Below are 6,117 nucleotides of genomic sequence, written 5' to 3' on the forward strand. Positions count from 1 at the left end.
TCAGCATTGTCACCATAATCTTTGTTAACTGAAAGAAATGAGAGAGAAAATAAAGACAAAGACAGAAGGATCAGACAAATTGGGGAAGACAGCAGCAAATACAATTTATGTGACAAGCACCAATGTGATCAGGCCAACAGCTTTTTAAAATGCAATGTGCACAAACCCAAAGGCATTAAACATTATACTTAAAATCCTATTTTATATCAAATTCAAATAATAGATTACATTAATGCAATAGATATATTCCCCAGATATCTCCAGGAGGAGAATTCTGTAGCCGAAGACCACAGGGACTGCATCCCTACAGTGGTCTCATTATTGCTTTGTAAGGAATCCTTTAACAATTATGGCAGGGGTTTAAACTACATATGCCCAATCCATATTTATACTGAAGCAGAAGAAGCTGGGATGGGGAGGGATGTCCATTCTAAAATAGACACGGAAAGGATTAGCAAGCAGGAGATTTAGAAAGATTACTGCAGCGAAAGGGAGGGGGGAGAGAAGAGGGGACAGCAAGAAGAGGAAGAAAGGTGTGTGTGGGAGGGTGAAGGACATCATGTTGTGGTACAGCAGTTAAAAGTGGGGGTAACCTTGTGGGTGGAGGGGAAAAGCTATTGTATTATATTCCTGTCATTGCTGCAGTGGAACTGTTTTATTTTTATTTTCTCCCCAATTTGGAATGCCCAATTCCCAATGCGCTCTAATCCTAGTGATGGCGTAGTGACTCGCCTCAATCCGGGTGCTGGAGGACGAATCTCAGTTGCCTCCATGTCTGAGACCGTCAATCCACACATCTTATCACGTGGCTTGTTGAGCGCATTACCGTGGAGATGTAGCGTGTGGAGGCTCATGCTATTCTCCGCGGCATCCACGCACAACTTACCACACGCCCCACCGAGAGCGAGAACCACATTATAGTGACCACAAGGAGGTTACTACATGTGACTCTAAGCTCCCTAGCAACCGGGCCAATTTGGTTGCTTAGGAGACCTGCCTGGAGTCATTCAGCATGCTCTGGATTCGAACTCTGGGTGGTAGTCAGCGTCTTTACTCAGTGAGCTACCCAGACTCCTGCTGCAGTGGAACTTGCAACATTCGACCTCGCATAAGTGAGGCACTTACAATGGAAGTGAATGGGGATCAATTTCTGAATGTTCAGTTCAATTAAATTCAAACAACGTTATTGTCATAAGCCTTTTTAAGCATTGGGGTATGTTAAAGGGATAGCTCACCCAAAAATGAAAATTCTCTCATCATTTACTCACCCTCATGCATCCCAGATGTGTATGACTTTCTTTCTTCTGCAGAACACAATTATGATTTTTAAAAGAATTTCTAAGCTCTTTTGGTCCATACAATGCAAGTGAATGGGTGCCAAAATTTTGACGCTCCAAAAAGCACATAAAGGCATCATAAAAGTAATCCAAACGACTCCAGTGTTTTAATCCTATTCCTTTAAAATACTCACCGTTTCAAATGTATAAAGCCACACGAAATAAGCAGCTTGTGTGTTAACATGATTTAAGTGTGATAAAATCCCTTACTAACCATTTCCACTTAAGTTATAGCCAATTTTACAGCTTCGTTACCATGACAATGTACTGTCAACAAACCCTAAAGTGACTAAAAATAACAATTTAAACAACTGTAGAGTGCAAACAATGCATGAGTTTTTAATAGAACTAATTTAAGTGCTTAAATAAGTCTTTGGTCCCATTCACTTCCATTGTAAGTGTCTCACTGTAACCTAAATATTTGAAGGACAAGTCGAAATTAACTTTTGTGCTAATCAACATTACGCCACAAATGCTGCCAATTGAGCTCAACTTGCATTGAATTCGGAATATTCCTTTAAGATGTATTAACGGTAAGAAAGCCTACAAATTTGACAAAATCATACAAATAATTTGTTAGAAGATGAAGATAAAATGTGCTAGAAGATGATCTTTATTTTTTATTATAATTTGTATTTAATTTTTCAGTTTTGTTAATACCTTTGTGTTGAGATACCAGTGTTTTATGTTTTAACATGTCCCTTGCTTTCCTGTTTCATTCACATTTGAATGTATATTTCTATTGTTTACTAAAAAGTGCAGATTCCCCAAAATATGTTTACAGACATCACAGCAAAATCAAGAGGTGGTGCATGACAAAGACTAGCGATAACACGATAGGAACTGATATCACAGACATGCACAGATGCAACCCATGTGTTCTAGGTATGTATTATTCTTTGAAAGTACCTATTCATGCAACACGCATCTGATTCAACTGCAGGGGGGAAAAGCGCCGAGGTCGAACAGGAGGCGCGATCGATTATGTTATAAAACTGAAAACATGCTGCTTTTTACGATCAAATCTCTCGTCAAGATAGATCTGAGCTATGCTTCAAATCAGTTAAAATTTGGATAAACAATATTATGAAACCCCCTGGCATCCGTAGACATCCCAGATCTCACAACGTGCTGATTTTTCTCCGTTTTTGTTAACTTGGGCCAAACAACAACGATGAAGCAAGTACGTCTGGCGCGCAGCTTTCGATCAATGCGTTTCGGCGCACGGGGCGCGTAAACATGCCGCATTGTCTAGCGGCATCCATCCTATTGTCTCCTCGTCAGCAGCCCAGCAGAGGGAATATCGACGAGAACTCTAGCTAACAGGTTGTAGGCCCACTCGCTTGTTCATAACAGCCAGTTATGAATCGCTTTACCTTCACGCAAAAAAATAATAATTCCCTAAACGCTAAAACGGGGATGCGATCCCACAGCATGAGCAATTAACGGCAAGATCTTCAACATGGTGCAACACAGAGTCGTTATTTACAGCAGAGGTCGATCAGTGCCATGCAACTCGTTTGTTTTAATACAATGAGAAATTAGGTTAGAGAAAGGGAGTTTAGCATAGAGTAGAGCAGGTTGGGAGTCCAGCATAGCGTGAAGCCCTAGAAAAAGACAGGCAAGCCAAAAAAACAAAAGCCAGAAAATTACATTAGGGTTGAGCAGCGTCGGTTCTGGGGCGGGACGGTCCTGTCACAGTCTTGCAGAAGTCGGATTGCAAGCTCCTGGAGGCATCTGTGAAACGGTCCACATGTTGTTCTTGATTTACTCTAAACGCTTGATCTCATACAACTCGCAGTTTGGGTGCGTGAGCGCGCGGTAGGAAAATGCGTGCACGTTTTATATAAGACAACGAGAAAGACAAGTAAACATACACGTGTTAAGGAAGTCTAAAGTAGTAATGCGCCACTAAGTTAGTCTTTAAGCTCTCTGCCCTCATCCATCCGTCTGTCTGTCTGTCTGCTCCGTGACAGCGTTTTGGCAGAGACAGTCCCTGGACGTAAGAGAGCAGATCCACATCCACCTGGTCTTCCCGAAGCACTTAACTCAAGCTGAATCAGCACTTCAAACGCTGCAGTGGTCAGATGTGACTACACTCAAACATTAGCCTTGCAAATCACTTATTTAAATAAAAATCTAGGTAGCCCGTGGCGGAGAGCGGATACCTGTACCAGATGTATGATGAGAAAAGCAGGTATCCAGGCAACCACTTTGCTCACCCAGTTCTGCCTCTCTGACCACCTCACTAGGATTAGACAAAACAAGTGGGGACTGGGGAGAACTGGCCGGATGAAATGGCTCAATTGACGAAAGTATAAGGTCGTTGTATGCAAACTTTGCCCCCACCCCCACCCCCACCCCGGCTAGCTTTTGGGCTAGCGTCGCTAACATGACTCAGAGCCTCGCGGAGGGATAAATCCAGCCGTTTATATTCGTGTCTTTTCAAATTACTTGTAACTAATTTCTAGGGAGACGTGAGTAACTATTGAATGGTTAAGAAAATGTGTCATTGTAACTTACTGTGCATCCCTCTCGGTTCAGAAATCACGTCTTTTTCGACTGGCCCCAGTCCAAAATGTGTTGACAAGAGATTAATTGTATTTTTAAATCTGCACCGCTACTCTTATTAACTAAACGCTGATTGGCTTATTGAGACGAAGCTGACAGATTTGCCCTTCGTTGATTGGTGCAGGGTTTGAATGACGGTGAATTTGACCAATGGAGAATGAAAACAAAGTGACCTGATAGCGCGAGCCTTCATTAACTATTAATGGCCCGACGTCTGTATTGTCATCCTCATTGTTCCTGTAGTCGGTAGCATAAATTCAGAATTATCAATATTTTTGCTCTTACATATTGACTATATACGTGTGGAGAGTTGTTCAGATAATTTATTAATGCAGGGAAATGAAAAGAATGAATATATAACTATAAAAATGACTTGCAACCCCATCAACAGCATTCAGGATGGTTTTGAGATGTGTATTACGAATAAACACGTCACCCTTAAAACCAATTGCAAATATTTTGTCTTTGTAATAAAATGTGGAGGAACTTCACTTTTTGCTTTTATAAATTGATTGCTACATAATAAGGACATAATACAATAATGCTGAAATTAAATAAGCAACTTCATTGAATTATTTTATTATTATTTTATATCCCCCTTTTCTCCCAATTTGGAATGGCCGATTCCCACTACATAGTAGGTCCTTGTGGTGGCGCAGTTACTCACCTCAATCCAGATGGTGGAGGACAAGTCTCAGTTGCCTCCAATTCTGAGACAATCAATTCGCACATCTTATCACGTGGCTCATTGTGCATGACACCACGGAGACTCACAGCATGTGGAGGCTCATACTTTCCACGATCCACACACAACTTGTTCTCGCTCACAATGGGACGCGTAATATCTAATTGCGACCACGAGGAGGTTCCGCCATGTGACTCTACCCTCCCTAGCAACCGGGCAATTTGGTTGCTTAGGAGAACTGGCTGGAGTCTCTCAGCATACCCTGGATTCGAAAGCATGACTCTTTCACGAAAAGCTACCCAGGCTCCAAATTCATTGAATTCTAAAACTTCTTCATTTAATTCACATTGTGCCACAACTGGATAACCATCTGTCTACCATAACCTCACCATTTATCTTGGTTCAACAATACTAACACCAACCAGGATACCCGTAGCCAGGAACTTGGGAGTGGTCAATAACCAGTTTAACTTCTCTTCAACCATCTGGTCTTGCACTTTATCATTTTACTACATCAGGAAAATCAGACCATTCCTGTCTGAATATGCTGTGCAGCTCCTGGTCCAATCTCAAGTCATTTCAAGACTGGACTGCTGCAGCGTTCTGTTGGCCGGCCTCCCAGCTAGCACAATGAAGCCACAGCAGTTGGTCCAGAACGCAGCAGCATGTCTGGTCTTCAGTCAGTCTAATAGGGCTTTGACTCTGGCCTTCAGGACAAGTGAAACTACTCACTTCACTCCTCCAGGTCTGTCTCAACTCGCTCACTGTGGTCAATGAATGAGTACCTCCTGGTGGTCCCATCACAAAGATAGGGAACATTTCACTATTATTCAATTTCTCGGCTCCTCTCAGGTGGAATGAGCTTCCAACCTCCACACGGGCTGCAGAAGCCATCTTAACACTGAAGCTGAAAACACATCTGTTCCATGAGCACTTAACCAGTGAATACTAATTACACTTACTATTTCACAATAAAAAATATATTGATATATATTTTTTTACCTTGTCCGTCTCTTCTGCACTGACATCTTTAATACTCCAGCCACTTTGAGAACCTGGCAGTGCAATATTGCTGACTTTTGGATGACAAATTGCTTGCAATGTATTTTCTCCTTTTTCCTAGTATCTAGTGCTGTTAAATGAGGCAGTGTCTGGATGGCAATTTGGAAATAAAACTTGTGCATACATGCACAATCTTCAGCTTACTGTGATAAAGTGGACATTGCTCTGGTTCTGGCATTCTATATGGTTTAGGATCTAGATTTGTACTCCAATCTGCAAATATTATGTGCAAAGGGAATCATCTGTTAATGAATGCTATAGAAATATCAACTTGTATTGATTGTGCTTTGAATTTGAAGGTTACGCAGAATCAAAGTAGCCCATATCAAATACATTTACTGAAAACATTGAAAGGTTTTCACATTCAAGATTTAAAATTTAACTAGACCGAAGCACAAAAAATTATTGATTTGTCTTAGACATTTATCAAATAACTCCATGATTAAAATTCTACCCAAATTC

The 6,117-nt window shown here is 41.2% G+C and overlaps 1 protein-coding gene across 4 annotated transcripts in view; it reads right to left on the reverse strand.

The window, feature by feature from the left end:
* Positions 1-6,117, reverse strand: part of LOC127647958 (ceramide synthase-like) — a 36,196-nt gene that overhangs the window by 21,796 nt on the left and 8,283 nt on the right. The window contains exon 1 of one of the 4 annotated variants that reach the window (XM_052132491.1): positions 3,861-3,941. The exons of 1 other annotated variant lie outside the window; for it this stretch is intronic. The gene's annotated coding sequence lies outside the window, so the exon portion shown is untranslated. 2 more of the 4 variants (XM_052132496.1, XM_052132492.1) reach the window with 2 other exon arrangements.

This window comes from Xyrauchen texanus, chromosome 8 (assembly GCF_025860055.1).
Source record: "Xyrauchen texanus isolate HMW12.3.18 chromosome 8, RBS_HiC_50CHRs, whole genome shotgun sequence".
In the NCBI taxonomy this organism is placed as follows: Eukaryota; Metazoa; Chordata; class Actinopteri; order Cypriniformes; family Catostomidae; genus Xyrauchen; species Xyrauchen texanus.